The sequence below is a fragment of the Octopus bimaculoides genome, chromosome 3 (genome assembly GCF_046866305.1).
Source record: "Octopus bimaculoides isolate indiv1 chromosome 3, ASM4686630v1, whole genome shotgun sequence".
In the NCBI taxonomy this organism is placed as follows: domain Eukaryota; kingdom Metazoa; phylum Mollusca; class Cephalopoda; order Octopoda; family Octopodidae; genus Octopus; species Octopus bimaculoides.
Window position 1 is genome coordinate 140,320,850 of NC_142930.1, and position 16,411 is coordinate 140,337,260.

Below are 16,411 nucleotides of genomic sequence, written 5' to 3' on the forward strand. Positions count from 1 at the left end.
ACATCAAATCAGCAATAACTAACGTGCAGTGTATAATATTACTCTACTGTATAAAGCCAATAATATTTTAAAACGCCACTGGGTAGAAAATGAAATTAGTGCACTTTTAAATGTCTGGTACACTTACCACAATGATGATGAAACAACTAATGTTTATGGTAAAATTGCTGAAAAACTAGCTTCACAGTCTTTTAACAGATCTGAAAAGCAGATCGAGAACAAAATAAAAGAAATCACAAGGTCATTTCATATTGTACACATGCACTTAGAAACACTAGAAGCTATATTGGTCAATGGATGTAGAGCACCAATTGACCCTACAGTAACAAATCAGGGGTCACCTCAACAACCTGTTGGCCAGCAACAAACATCTCCTTTGGTGTTGCTATCTAACCTAATTCCAACCAACCCTACTATTGTAAGCCAGGATTCACTACCACCTCAACAATAACAGTCTACTACTGCTATTACATTAGGAACACTGACCAATGAGTTTCCCTTGACCTCAGATGCTAATATAGAAAAAGCTCTTCTATAACCACATCAAAAAATCCTGTCATTATCATTCCAAAGGTAACTGCAGATTTGGCCCCAGGAACACCAACAACAAGGAACACTGCCCTTTCTTCCACCCTACCTTCTGCAGTAGACTTGTTAAGGGCACTTGTCCCTATGGCTTAACTGGAAAAAAAAAACTGTCCTCACCTTCACCCCAAATACTGTCCCAAATACAGAGTCCATGGCCCTGATCCTAAATATGGATGTACAAAAGGCAACGGGTGTACCTTCTTCCATCCATCCTAAACTGTGACTTCTGTGTCTCTAAGGATGTGCCTGAACCTGGAATGCAACTACTACCATCTAAAAAGTACAAAATGAAATAAAAATAAAAATAAACAGCAATAGAGGAATGCAACAACAAAAACAAAATAAAACGCATTTCACCTTCTGAAACCAAGCAACAAAGATAGGATTATGGGGAAACCATAACACGAAATAACATAAACATGCATAATGTATCATCTGACCAAATGGCTAACCAAAGAGGAAACTTATTTTTACTAACTTATCTAGGAAATATGAAGGCCGACCTAAGCCAGGAGATCCAATGAGCTATCAGCAACCATCTAGAACATCACCCTGCTCACACAACTCCATACAAAAACTATCCTCACTGCTACCTCTGAACAACATATCACATAAGACTAAGCACATAGAACAATAGAACCACTCTTGCTTTGACATTCTTTATCCTTACAGAAACTCACCTAAACAACACCCAAATGGAAGCTGAGGTGAAAATAAAAAATTTTACCATCATCCATGCAGATTATGCAGACTGAAATAAAGGAGGAACGGCCATTTTTCTCCATGATTCCTTTGCAATTGATGCCAAGGAACTGTTTTCCAATGGCTACTGTGAACCCATATTATTATTTAACAAGGCCAACGACATAACCATTGTTGGTCTCTACAGGCCTCTCCAAAGGACCTCTAAAGTACTTTGAAGAATGCCTCAACAAAATCAAGTCCCTCCTTCCAAAATACAACTCTGGAAACATACTGGTGATGGGTGATTTTTAACCTCCCTTATGTTAACTGGCCTACAAATATTCTGGAAGTTAGGCAACTGCACTACACCAGATAAAGCAGCAGCAGAATCACTCTTTAATCTAATGGATGAATTTTTCCTGATACAACTAGTGCTCAAACCAACAAAACAATAAAATGATCTTGAATCTGATATTAACAAACCACTGTAGCTCCATTCATAGCATTTCAATTGAAAAGATTCTCCTCTTGGACCACAACATGATACGCTGTAACTTTAATTTCTGGCATACCAAAACCAAACCAGTCACTCCCACTCCACTGCACTTATTTGACAACATAAACCTTCACGAAGCTGATTGGGGAGCAATTAGAAAGGATCTGTCTTTTATTAACTGGTCCTTCACTCTCAGTTCCTCTGACATTGAAACCACATGGCAGTGCTTTCAGGACATTGTCACCTATTCATGCTCAAAACATGCTCCTATGAAATTCACAAGTATGAACAGAAACAGGCTCCCTAGAGAGAAAAAAAAACATTCATCAAAAGACCTAATAAAAAGAAATCAACTGATTGGAATACTCTGACAAACAGCATCTACATTCAACAACAATGAAAGGGTAAAACTTCATTTGCAAACCAACATGAAAACCTGCACTGAAAATCAAAGAGTAGCAGAGGAACAGTGGGTAATAAAAAAAAAATCAAACTGAACCTAAAAGTGTTCTATTCATATGCCTATAAGCATAGGACTGCTGTTTCCCTCGTTGGCCCACTGATTGATGATAATGGCATTCTCCAACATGATGCTAAAGAAATGGCAGAAGTACTGCAGAAACAATACTGTTCTGTCTTTAGTGGTCTCACTGATATTGCCGCAAGGAATGTGAATGAAATCAATTCTCAACATATAATCTTGGACATAACTTTTACTGCTTCAGACATCACAGCAACAATTAATGAGATCAAATACTATTCTGCTGTAGGCTCTTATAGATTCCCCACTAGTGTTTTGAGGGAATGTAGACACCAGCTTGCAGTCCCTCCAACCAACTTCTGGAGAGATTCTTTAGACTTAGGTTATATACTGAAACAGCTTTTGTCCCAGTCTGTCATCCTAGTTTTCAAACAGGGAAACAGATCCCACTCAGTTAACTATTGCCCAATCTCACTCACCTCCTATATCATCAGAGTGTTTGAAAGAGTGGTGAGATCAAGGACAGCTGGCTTTTGGGAGAGCCACAATCTACTAAATTCAAACTAGTAGGGACTGACATCATATTGATGATGTCCTTAAAGCCTTGGGATCAGGTTCGAACTCTGATGTCATATATCTTGACTTCAGTAAAGCGTTCGACAAAGTTGACCACAATATCCTACTGTCAAAAATTGGAATCCATGGAAAACTACTACACTGGATTGAGTATTTCCTGGAGAGCAGAACACATATTGTGATCAGTGGAATCCATTCAGGCCTGTAGTAACGCCGTGCGCATGCGTAGTCTCACGCATGCGTGGAATTAAACAGCCAAGCGTTCCCGCTTAATTCTCTCTCTTTTACGGTCGGCCGACCATGAGCATGGACGTGTTAAGCTGTCTCTCTACATCTCTCGGACTTTCACTCGACAGCTCGCTTACAACTACATACCCACGTCCCAACAACTATGCTCACACACAACAGGAGCTGTAACAACAAGAATTAAAGATGTATATATATATTTACCACCTAAATAAAGTGTTGTTTAAGTTGATAGTCTGGAGTTCAGCGTTCCGTTATATTTCTTAATTTTATATAGGAAAGTCAGGTATAAATCTAATGATGTATAACCAACTTTCCTATACTGGTGACCCCCGACGTGATTCGAACACGCAGCCCGCTGAGCTGCAATAACCCACTTTCTTATAAAGTGGTGATTCGACGAAGAAACAAACGCAGCATGGACTCTGGACTACCAACTTATAACTGGTGAACCCGACTAAAGAACAAATACGGCCATGGAGACTGAACTACGTATTACCAACATCTCCAACCATAGTCAACACGACTCAACAAGCGCGGTTTTTATTCTCGCCTCTGTTAGAGTGGATGTTTTCCACTCACGATAAACAGACAAGAATTACAGCCTGCGATATTTCCTATTGTGTACTAAAAAAACTTGGTATAAAAAACTCAAGTGTTCTGACTTTCTTTCTGCTGTGATATCTCACATACATATAGACGGCCTGTTTTTTATTATGTTCTTATATGTCGCATTTCACACTCTCACATACACATACATCTTTTATGCCACACAATAACTCTTGTTATTCATTTCATACGGTTGTCTTTTCTATCGTCTTATTACTGGTATTTACGAATTCACTAATGTTCGTAGTATAACGTAATTACTTGTATATCATCTTTGATATATATTTTGGTGTTCGACCGTGTGACACGTTTAAATAAAAGGAGTCCTCTGTTATTCCATTCGTCACCATTTCTCCTTTTTGAGTTCGCACGGTCGTTCTTTCATCTTGGGTTAAGAAAATTTTTCTTCGAGGTTTTCGCTAATGGTCGTACAGAGATTTGTCTGTCGATCGTCTGCAAAAAAGCGCACCTCTTCAAACAACAATGAACGAACAGCTTTTTCACCACCAGCTTCGCTCAACCAAGATTACCACCGTGACGACAACAATTACTACTACCAACTACAAGCATTCCCCCCGACGTCGCCAAGTTTCAACAGATCATTACCACCACACATACAGAACACAGCTATAGCAGTTCTTGCGCCGACGTCTTCATCAATGTACTGTCTACCACAATGTCGTGCGCCAACAACCCCACCACCAGATCAACACACTCGGTTTTGTCAACTCTGTTAGAGTGGATGTTTTACACTCACGATCAACAGACCAAATTTTCCTTGTGTAACTTTCATTGAATATTCCGTACCGGGTAACCGGTCACAACTAGCATTCCGAAGCTCATCTATAGCTCTGCTCACCGACCACGACTTCCTGAGTACGGACATTCTATCTCCTTGTGGGACTCTTGTACGAACTGGATTTTTTGTCTCTACAGACACTTTTACTATGTTCTGTGTTTTTTTTCTCACACACACACTTGTGCACTCATACATTTTCTTTCCTTTCAGTAAAAACAAACACTCAAACTTTCACATTCCGTGATTCCAGTTCCTGGACAGTAGTCATCACGATTTGTTTTCTCATTGTCTCATTTGTTTTTTACTAGGTGGCATTTACTGCCCATATTGCATGTTTTTCTTTCATTTGTACATTGCATGCATGTATCACACGAGTGTACATTTCATTTCTTTCATTTTTCTTTGTGTGTGTTTTGTGCTACATCTTGTGGGTGGTTTTCAGTGGCCATCCTGCCTCAGGCGTTCTAACAGATTTCATTTATCGTGCGTTTCTCGCACTGGCGAGGGAGCCCTGTAGTAACGCCGTGCGCATGCGTAGTCTCACGCATGCGTGGAATTAAACAGCCAAGCGTTCCCGCTTAATTCTCTCTCTTTTACGGTCGGCCGACCATGAGCATGGACGTGTTAAGCTGTCTCTCTACATCTTTCGGACTTACACTCGACAGCTCGCTTACAACTACATACCCACGTCCCAACAACTATGCTCACACACAACAGAAGCTGTAACAACAAGAATTAAAGATGTATATATATTTACCACCTAAATAAAGTGTTGTTTAAGTTGATAGTCTGGAGTTCAGCGTTCCGTTATATACTCTTTAATTTTTATATAGGAAAGTCAGGTATACATCTAATGATGTATAACCAACTTTCAGTGGAATCCATTCAGGCCTAACAAAAGTCACCAGTGGTGTCCCTCAAGGGACTATCTTGGGCCCACTTCTGTTTATCTATATATATAAAAATGAGAATGTGTGTCTGTCTGTCTGTCTGTCTGTGTGTGTGAATCCCTAAAACTCGAGAACTACGCAACCAATTTCATTCAAATTTTACACATGCCTTACTTAGGGTTCCAGTTGTGTTTTAGTCAAAAAATTTTTTAACTTCTCGCAGAGTTCGAGCACACGGCAACATAATATCTCTTCCACTATTTAAGTATTACGTGTCAAAAGTGAAACAAAAACACTCATGTCAAATACTTTCACTTTAAAAATGAAACTATTCCACTAACTGAAACAATCACATTTCGATACTGTAATGACAGATACTTTCACAGAGAGAGAGAGAAAGAGAGAGAGAGAAACGTATATGTATACATATACATGTATATGTACACCATTTCGATACTGTAATGACAGATACTTTCAGAGAGAGAGAGAGATGTATATGTATACATATAGATGTATATGTACACCATTTCGATACTGTAATGACAGATACTTTCAGAGAGAGAGAGAAAGAGATGTATATGTACACGTATATGTATAGATATAGAGAGAGAGAAAGAGAGAGAGAGAGAGATGTATATGTATACATATAGATGTATATGTACACGTATATGTATAGATATATATATAGATAGATCTATATGCATACATGTATATGTATACATATGTATAGATGTATATATATATATATATATAGATGTACATGTAATATGTACACATATATACATGCATACTGATATCTATACATATATACACCCATCACACACATACATACACATGCACACAAACACACACATTAGTCATTTGTTTTCTTATCCAAAACTACGTCAAAAGTACTGAATGGATCTTTATGAAATTTGGAAATTATATTCTTTGCATAACGGCCATAACTCCCATGAAAATTCATATATTTTTGATGTTGATGAAATTTTAACCCGAACATAACAGATGAGCATTATTTGTAATTCAACGGTACAACAGTGTAAGACTACCCTTTCAGATATACTTACATTGTGATTTCTGCAATGTGGTGCATAAATTGTCAAGTAAATGAGACGCATCTTTGCCTCCACTGATTCACTTGCAAAGTGCTGAGTAAAATTATTTCGTTGCAGACCTCCGGCCATTTTGTTCTGTTGTTAATTCTGTAGATGACCTCAAACACAAAGTCTTTCCCAACTTTAAACAAAACTACCAAAATCACAATTGGCTATGTGAAAGAGCAATATTAGCTCCAAAAAACGTAGCTGTTACAAAAATTAATCAACACCTGATGCATTCTCTTCCCGGCAATCTTCAAACTTACAAGTCTGTTGATACAGTTCCAGATACAAATGAAGTGGTGAACTATCCTCCTGAATTTCTCAATTCGTTGGAGCCTCCAGGACTACCTCTCGACATATTATCACTTAAAGTTGGAACGCCTGTAATGCTGCTCCGCAATCTGGAACCACCAAGACTTTGCAATGGAACACGACTCGTGATAAAGAAAATGATGTCACACGTTATCGAGGATACCATTCTTTCTGGATGTGCAAAAGGGGATGACGTCTTTATTCCAAGAATTCCTCTTACCCCATCAGGAGCAGACATTCCTTTTACATTCAGAAGACTACAATTCCCCCCTTCGTGTGACTTTTGCCATGTCCATAAACAAATCTCAGGGTCAAACACTGTCTGTAGCTGGTCTTCTCTTGGAACAGCCCTGCTTCTCACATGGACAACTGTATGTTGGCTGCTCAAGAGTGGGCTGCAAAAAAAAAAGCCTATTTGTATATGCTCCACAAGGGAAAACAAGGAACATTGTTTACAACGAGGTGTTATAATCACAACAACAAGAAAGTATGTACATGATCACCTTCTTTTACAAAACTTCATTGACTTTCATATATTTATATTGATATACATATATATATACGTGTGTTTGGGTGCGTGTGTGTTTATACATCTCTATATATAAAGATGATGCGTAGTCTAGACGGCGTTTTTAGATTTCATTATTCTCTTTAACCCGGACAACGCCGGGTATTTCTGCTAGTAGTCTATATAAATGACATTTCAAGCATCATTAAACACAGCAAAGTGAAAATATCTGGACTCCAAGCTCCAGAAAATTATCAATGGAGATGAAGACTGAACTATCATACATGCTGTGAGTCAATGGGCAGACAAAAACAAAATGTAACTAAATGAGGGAAAATTTGAACTGATGCATTTTGGAAAAAAGATTATGATAAAAGGTATTCTACCCTTGACAATCTACATCAATTTTCTGTAATAGTATATACTCACAAACTATATAATCCAAAGTATCCTCTTTCTTTTAACATAGTAGGTTGTGTTTTGAGGAAGGCCTGGTTGTTCTTTCTAGTAATTTGACCAACAGTTCAGGAGCTCAATCAGAGGAATGAGTAATGGTTAACAGTAAGTCTACTATGAAATGAAAATTATGACCTTCATACTGATGATGAGTGAGTTAGAAGGTATCTGTGTGTAGGAAACACAAGGCGAGCCACCAGCAGGGAATAGAGGTCATTAAGGTTGTGGTAGAAAAGACAGTGGGAGGAGATTGCATAACTGTGTATTACAGGCTAATGTGTGTTTAGGAGAGATTCTATGCTAATCAGTTAGAAAATCCACATCCAATATGCAGTAAAATAATTTCACCCCATACTCTTTGTGATCCTCTGTCAGTATTCTCTCTTATATTCATCTTCTTGTATCTTGAGAAGTATACCATATCACATCATCATTGTCACTTTTCTCTTTTCCCAGCTGGAGTAGCCATTTATATCTTCTACAGTAGTGGTTCTCAACTGCCCTCAAACTATTGGAGATCCATATAAGATTCTGTTGAAATTTGTGGGCAAAAATTAGTTATACTTCTACAATATACAAAATATTTTAACAATTTTTTTTTAATACAATTCCTAATAATATTCAACATGTGTGGTAAGTAGCTTGCTTCCCAACCACATGGTTCTGGGTTTAGTCCCACTGCGTGGAATTTTGGGCAAATGTCTTCTACTATAGCTGCAGGTTGACCAAAGCCTTGCGAGTGGATTTGAAACATGGAAACTGAAAGAAGTGCAGTGTGTGTGTGTATATATATATATATATATATGAGAATTCACGAAGAAAACAACAGACGAAGACAGGTGGTGTAAACAACAAATGGATGTATTAGTATAACGCTCGGGAATAGAGAAAGTCTTTAACGTTTTGAGCCTACGCTCTTCAACAGAAAAGAACACAGAAAGAAACAAGGAGAGAAAAAAATACATGTGTAGTAGTCAGTGATCTATCATGGCGAATGCCGGACACATATATATATATATATATATATATATATATATATATATATAGAGAGAGAGAGAGAGAGAGAGAGCAATAAGAAAATGGAGGGGATTAATAGGTGGTGTTCATCAACTTGCAGACATTGTATTGTTGATATGACATAATATGTCACATGTGTTTGTATATAGTTATTATTGTCCTTTTAGTAAACAAATTAACAAGTAAATTGACACAATACAATGTCTACAAATTGATGAATATCACCTATTAATCCCCTCCATTTTCTTATCGCTATATGAATTAATGGTAAAATAACTTTTTACCCGCACCCATTTATTGCACTTGGTAATGTAATTGCCATGCAATGAAAAAACACTAGTGTAATAATAATTAGGTATTCTTCCAGCAGTATATTGAACAGATATTATCCTTTAGTGGGTTGGATTCACAACCTCTAACTTTCTTGGATATATATATATATATATCTATCGGAGTAAGCACGTAAATGTGAAACAAGGTGGAAAAATGAGTACTCAAATACGAGAGGTAGAGTGATATGCTTTATTTAAAAGCAGCAGAAATATAGCAAAAAGCTGTTACTCAGAGTTTCATGTTCCCGTTCATCGGACAGTTTTGTTAGAAAACTGTCCGATGAATGGAAATGTGAAACTCTGAGTAACAGCTTTTTGTTATATTTCTGCTGCTTTTAAATAAAGTATATATATATATATATATATATATATATATATATATATATTTGTGTGTCTGTGTGTGTCCTCCACCATCGCTTGACAACCGATGTTGGTGTATTTATATCCCCGTAATTTAGCAGTTTGGCAAAAGAGACAGATAGAATGAGTACTAGGCTTACAAAGAATAGGTCCTGGAGTTGATATGTTCAACTAAAGGTGGTGCTCCAGCATGGCTGCAGTCAAGTGACTGAAACAAGTAAAAGAATAAAAGAATACAAATGACCCTCCACCATTAAAACTAATACAAGCATTCTAAGCTGCATCAAAAAAATAAAAAAAGGGCCACTTGACTGATTAGCATAGAATCCCTCCTAAGCACACATTCGCCTGTAATGCACAGTTATGCAATCTCCTCCTGCTGTCTTTTCTACCACAACCTTAATGACCTCTATTCCCTGCTGGTGGCTTGCTTTGTGTTTCCTACACTCAGGCACTTTCTAACTCACTCATCTCTGCTCCTCTTAACAGCCATGTTGTATTTAATCCCTGCCCCAATTAACATGTTAACCATCATATTCCTACATCCAGTCTTCCTTCCCAGAATGTTGGCCTTCTGGTATGTCCTCACTACATGTCTTTCCTGTAGGAACATTGATGGCATTGACCTCACCGATCCTGGAAAGTCTGCCGTGGGCAATGGACACTGTCCCATCTTCCAGACCCACTAAGTAAAAAAAAAAAGAAAACAAACAAAAATAAACCAGCAAAAAAAAAGAAAGTATATTTTTGCATGTGAATGACAGAGCCCACAAAGATACCCTGAAGGCTAGGCCCCAAGCAGAGATTATTACAACATACATGTGCACAGTATAATATATATGTATATATATATAAGACTTTTCCATTTTCCCATGCGTCAAACTAATACACTTGCTTGTTGTTCATACATCTGTCTTTGTCTTTTTTTTTCTATAAATTTCAACTATTTGTGTGTGTGTGTGTGAAACTAATAATCCCAACACATTTTTTTTTCCTTCCATTTTTTTCTCTTGTTCCTTTCTGTCAGAGAGTGTAGGCTCGAAATGTCAAAGACTTTTCTGTTTTTCCTGAGCGCCAACCTAATACACCTTCATGTTATTCCCTTTCCTGTCTTTGTCTTCGTTTTCTGTACAAACTATATATATATATATATATATATATATATATATATATATATATATATATATATATATATATATATATAGAAAAGAACCAAAGTTCATGAACTCATCCATGAAAATCCACAGTCACATATTTAATTTTAATTTTTGATAAATTGAATTTAATTGTGTTTTTATCCCTAATATTATTATTATTATTATTATTATTATTATTATTGCCAAAGCACCATTTTCCTTCAGGATCTGAACTCTGAACTTGGATAATCTATCTACTTGCTTACCCTCGAAAAAAAAATCACATGCAAACTGCATATCTGACACAGTATACCTGCCACACACACGCACACACAATAAGACCCTTGATCATATCCCAAAGTGGGGTATTTGACAGATAAGCTAGGATCCATTCACCAACATACTACAACTGTTAGCTCACAGAGGTGTTGTATCTTCCCCCTTGCTGCTTCTGCTGCAACAACAGCTGCTCCTTTGCACCAGGAAGCTACATACCACCTACATCCAAGAATCCTAACATCATTACAATTTTAATATTATGCATATGTGTGTATATGTGTGTTGTATATATGTGTGTCTGTTTGTGTTGAGCATGGGTTTATTGTACATGTGTGTAGTGTGTGTGTGTTGAGCGTGGGTTTATCATGTTTATTTATTCTTTCATTTATTTATTTGTCTTTTGGTGACTGGAGTAAAATAAATTTCAAGACCAAAACAGATAAACAAAAGGTACAATAAACAAATTTAGGAATCGAAACTGGTGACCAGGATCAACCATTTGGGTCTTAATTTCAGAGTTTATCAATAGATTTCGGGAGGACATTCGTTGAAATTAGTTATTTCAAGTAATGGCAATGTGACAGGTTTTCTTGAAAGAGTTACGGAAGACAACGGCCGTGTCATCACATGCGACAGTGTACATATATTATTGAAAGCCGGTCATTCACAAACTGACGAATTCACAATTTTTTTCTTTTTATCTAACCTTCCATTCTTTCTTTATTCCTTTTCTTTTTTCCATTCAATCATGTTACCTTTGTTTTGTTTTAAAGGAGACAAAAACAAAACTCCCTGCGGTTGAATGTTACCAACTGAAGAAGAAACTGTACCCAAGTGATCACGTTGACAACAATATGGATTGTAGTAATCTTTAATAACCACAAAACTTTCATTGTCAACTACTGCTACTGCTCTATGCATTATTATTATTATTATTATTATTATAGATGATGACAAGATTTGAGAAAGTCCACGTCCCCTAAACCAGTTAGTTTATAACAACTACTATTTATTTATCGTGCAGATAGTGTTACCTCTGTTGTCATTGCTTAAGCGCCTTCCTTCTGATCATAGCAACCACCTTTACAAACGTCATGGTAGAATGTTTTAAGGCTTTATCCAATGTTCTTAATAAATAACATTGTCACGGTCATCCTTTCAACATGGTCGTACCTCAAAAATACCAAAAACAGTCGACCAGCTGATCAAACTAGCTCCATTCAATTTTGGTGTGCAGCGAGTACGGACCTCCACGTGAACAACTTCTCCCTCTACTTTAATTACGGCTTGCATACAACAACAGCAGAAGCAGCAGTATTATTACAATCGTACTTTCTCTTTCTGCTGTAAATAACGGAGCCTGTTTATATTTGTTGGAGAGCGACACATCTTCTGCACTTTGCACGGTACCTAGCTCTGATGTGGAGGGAGTTGCCCCACTAATTGCTGGCTACACCAGGTCGATATCCACGGCAACGGGCATTTACAGAAAGACTAATTAACGGGTGAATGTGAACTGTATACACATGTATCTATTTATGTCTACGGAAAGTGTTTGCTTGGTGTTTCATGTCTCTCTGCATCTAGATAAGAACCATCACACATAGCATTATATTCAAGTAAACACACGTACACATGTACCCACTGTAATTACGAATACACGTATACAGACACGCATTGTTTTTTGCACACACCTTTCCGAAGTTATGTATATTAACGCAGAAATAAATAAATAATAACAAAACAATCATTCAGAAAACCAATAGAGAGACGGAATATAAAAATTAAACAAAAAATATAAGGAAAGAGCGAAGCAACACGCGATATCAGCGAGTGATATAGCAGTCCAACACTTACATTTTCCAGGTAATTAAAATTGTCCTTGTTTTTATAAACCATCTTTAATTTGACTTTGATGTTGAGATACTCACGGTTCGTTAGTATTACTACAATTTTTGTTTTTATTGCAATTGTTCTTATCTGAGGTTATTGACCGGTATCTTTAGTTTATTTGAAGCTGATAATGACATTCGTTCTCATGCATGTCAACATTATTATTATTATTATCATTATTATTATCAAAAATAATTAAAATTACTCGACCAGCTTCAACAGCTCATTGATTTCTTAACGATGTGAGAAAAAAAAACAAAAAAAAACAATCCATACTATACATCCAGACGGGGTGGAAAAAAATAGAGAAAAGATCGTAGTGATATAATAAAGAAAAAAAAATAAACATTGAAAGGAAACTAAAAAAAAACCCCCCAAAAACCACAACGGTAATTTCCTTCACATGCTTAAAATATATGCTTCGAAAATCGCAGTTAACTCTTCTTTTAGGAGAGAAAACTTCAGCAATTGTCTGTTATAGGTGATTGTTTTGCTAGGTGCCAATCGGACCTGTAATTGGGGGTGTTTTGGGTTTTGAATGAATGACACGATCTATCGGTAAGAAAGAAAGAAATATATGGTTTACCGTTCCGTTCTACTCTTATATATTCTATAAAGATATTTAAATGTATGCATAAATGTATAATTTGAAGTACCCATCTATTTATGAAGATATATACGAAACGTGTATACGTCTTATAACACACTTTTATTTTCTTCGTACATTTTCTATAACATGCATCTGAGCACTGTATACAAGAATTTCTTTCATATATGTATATAACAGTATGTGATTGTTTACATATATACATGAATGTGTGAGCGTGTGTGTGTGTCTGTGTGTGTGTGTGTATATATACAAACACATACATGAATATATACATACATATATATACAGACGTGATTATATATTTATATATATGTATATCAGTTGCATGAATGTATGCATGCATATATGTATGTGTGCGTGCTTGTCTGTATGCATGCCTGCATGCATATAATCACGATGTTCATCGTTCTTTCCCTATTAGAGAGAGAGAGAGAGAGAGATGAGGTGTGTGTGTGTGTGTGTGTGCTGTCATTCGTGCTTTACATGTTATTGAAGCAGGCAAGGAAATCAGCTGCTGTAGTAAACACGAGCCGTGTGTGAGAGCTTGTAACGTGAACAAATAAGTTTGATATATTTTCATGTTATTGAATTCACCTGCCTTTAACTATATACTTCTTTATTAATAGTATATATAGAGTATAACACACACACACACACACACACATTTATGTATATTTGTATATATATATATATATAGCCTATATATATGTGTGTGTGTGTGTGAAGGTACATGGCTCGGTGATCACAGTGTCGGTCTGACAATCACGAGGTAGTGAGTTTGATTCCTGGACTGGGTTGTGTGTTGTGATCTTGAGCAAGACACTTTATTTCACGTTGCTCCAGTTCACTCAGCTGTAGAAATGAGTTGCGACGTCACTGGTGCCAAGCTCTATCGGCCTTTGCCTTTCCCTTGGATAACATTGGTGGTGTGAAGAGGGGAGACTGGTATGCACGGGTGACTGCTGGTCTTCCGTAAACAACTTGCCCGGACGTGTGCCTCAAGGGTAACTTTCTAGGTGCAACGCCATGGTCATTCATGACCGAAGGGGGTCTTTATATATATATATATATATATATATATATATATATATATATATATATATATATATATATATATATATGTATGTATGTATATATGTATGTATGTATGGTGGTGCTCCAGCATGACCATGGCTGCATGGCTGAAATGAGTAAAAGAGTATATATATGTATATATAGCATATATATGTATGTATGTATTCATAGCATATATATATGTATACATAGCATATATGTATATATGTATACATAGCATATATATATGTGTACATAACATATATAAATATATATATCTGTATACATGACATGTATATATATATATATATATCTGTATACATATATATATTTATAGTTATGTATATATAGCATATATATATATATATATATATATATATATATATATACACACACATGTGTATTTAGCATATATATATATATATATATATATATATATATATATATATATATATATATATATATGTACATAATGATAGCATATGTATATATATATATGAGTGTTAAAGATTGACAAAAGGGAAAACTGACAAAACACTGATGTTATGCTGTTCAAAGAATTTTGGATCTAATGAGTTAAGCATATACTGGAATCATTCCAGCTTTAAAAAAAGCCAGAAAAAGTATAGATCACCATACTCATGACAATTATGAATTTTATAAAGCTGTCCATTCATTTTCGAACGAAGTTCCAACCAGATGTATTTGTTTGGCTTTTCTATTAAGCAGAATATTTCTGACATTTAAAATAATAGCTGCTCATATCCTTTGGCATATGCGCACTCATACCCCCCCCCCCACTCTGAGTTTTTAATGGTTGAACTTAAAATGGCAAAAACTATAAATAATGTTGGGTCGAAAAACCCTTTGAATAGAAAAAGTTGAAGGCTGTTCGTGGTACTTGATCCCACATTATTATGACAGAATGTATATATATGTACATCATCATCATCATCATCATTTCTATGCTTGCATGGATTATACATACTGTTATGGTCTGAATCATTCCTTATTAGCCACTACTTGTATAGGCTGGTCCTCATACATGTTTCGCTTGGATTCGTTGATTGGATTTTATTCTCATCACCGACCGCTTAACTGGGTGAACTGGGTGCATTTTATCATGGCATCAATGCAGGAGAGGATGAATAATCCACAGCGAGACAGCGCTATAGGGACTTCCCATCTCTATGCCATTTCCATTGATTGCAAACCACTTTACATTGTGTACTGAATGCATGTTTTTTTGTGTGTGTCCCTGCATTGTAGAAATTGTTTTGCTCATCAATCACTATAAAGCGAATAGGCAGGTTTTATTATGGCTACAGCACAATGCAGGGGTGCTTTGTAGGCAGTAAATATAGAACAGCGCTTCTCTACTATTTTTTATCTATAGACCCTTTGGTTTTTATTTAACTCTACTGGGCCTCCATACCCATTCGCTGTATATATAAAAAAAAACCCTGAATGTATCTTTATTATTAAATATTATAAAGAATTGCATAAAACAATTTAAATATTTTGTATATAGGTGCAGGCATGGCTGCATGGTAAAAGCTTGTTTCCCAATCTCATGGTTCCTGATTCAGTCCCAATGCAAGTGTCTTCTGTTATAGCCTTGGGCCGACCAAAGCCTTGTGAGTGGATTTGGTAGACAGAAACTCAAAGAAGTCCATCATTTACATTATATATATATATATATATATATATATATATATATATATATGTGTGTGTGTGTGTGTGTGTGTGTGTGTGCGTCTTTGTATCTGTGTTTGTCCCCACCATCACTGTTTGACAATTGGTGTTGGTCTGTTTACATTCTCTTTAACTTAGTGGCTCAGCAAAAGAGGCTGATTGAATAAGTACTAGGAGAGAGAAAGAGAGAGAGAGAGAGAGGGAGAGGGAGTGATGGATAGCAGTACAGCCCAAAAAATTTAGAGTGTGCTGGGGTAGGAGTTGAGGGTGGTCTAACTCAGTGCTCCGCAA

At 36.3% G+C, this 16,411-nt stretch overlaps 1 protein-coding gene and 1 long non-coding RNA gene across 4 annotated transcripts in view; one reads left to right on the plus strand and one right to left on the minus strand.

The window, feature by feature from the left end:
* Nucleotides 1-16,411, minus strand: part of LOC106876728 (uncharacterized) — a 364,673-nt gene that overhangs the window by 43,009 nt on the left and 305,253 nt on the right. The gene's annotated exons all lie outside the window — the stretch shown is intronic.
* The window catches only part of LOC106876727 (uncharacterized), a 1,066,253-nt gene continuing 1,061,239 nt past the window's right edge, over nt 11,398-16,411 (plus strand). For both annotated transcript variants that reach the window (XM_052966107.2, XM_052966109.2), the window contains exon 1: nt 11,398-12,735. The gene's annotated coding sequence lies outside the window, so the exon portion shown is untranslated. The remainder of the gene's footprint in view (nt 12,736-16,411) is intronic.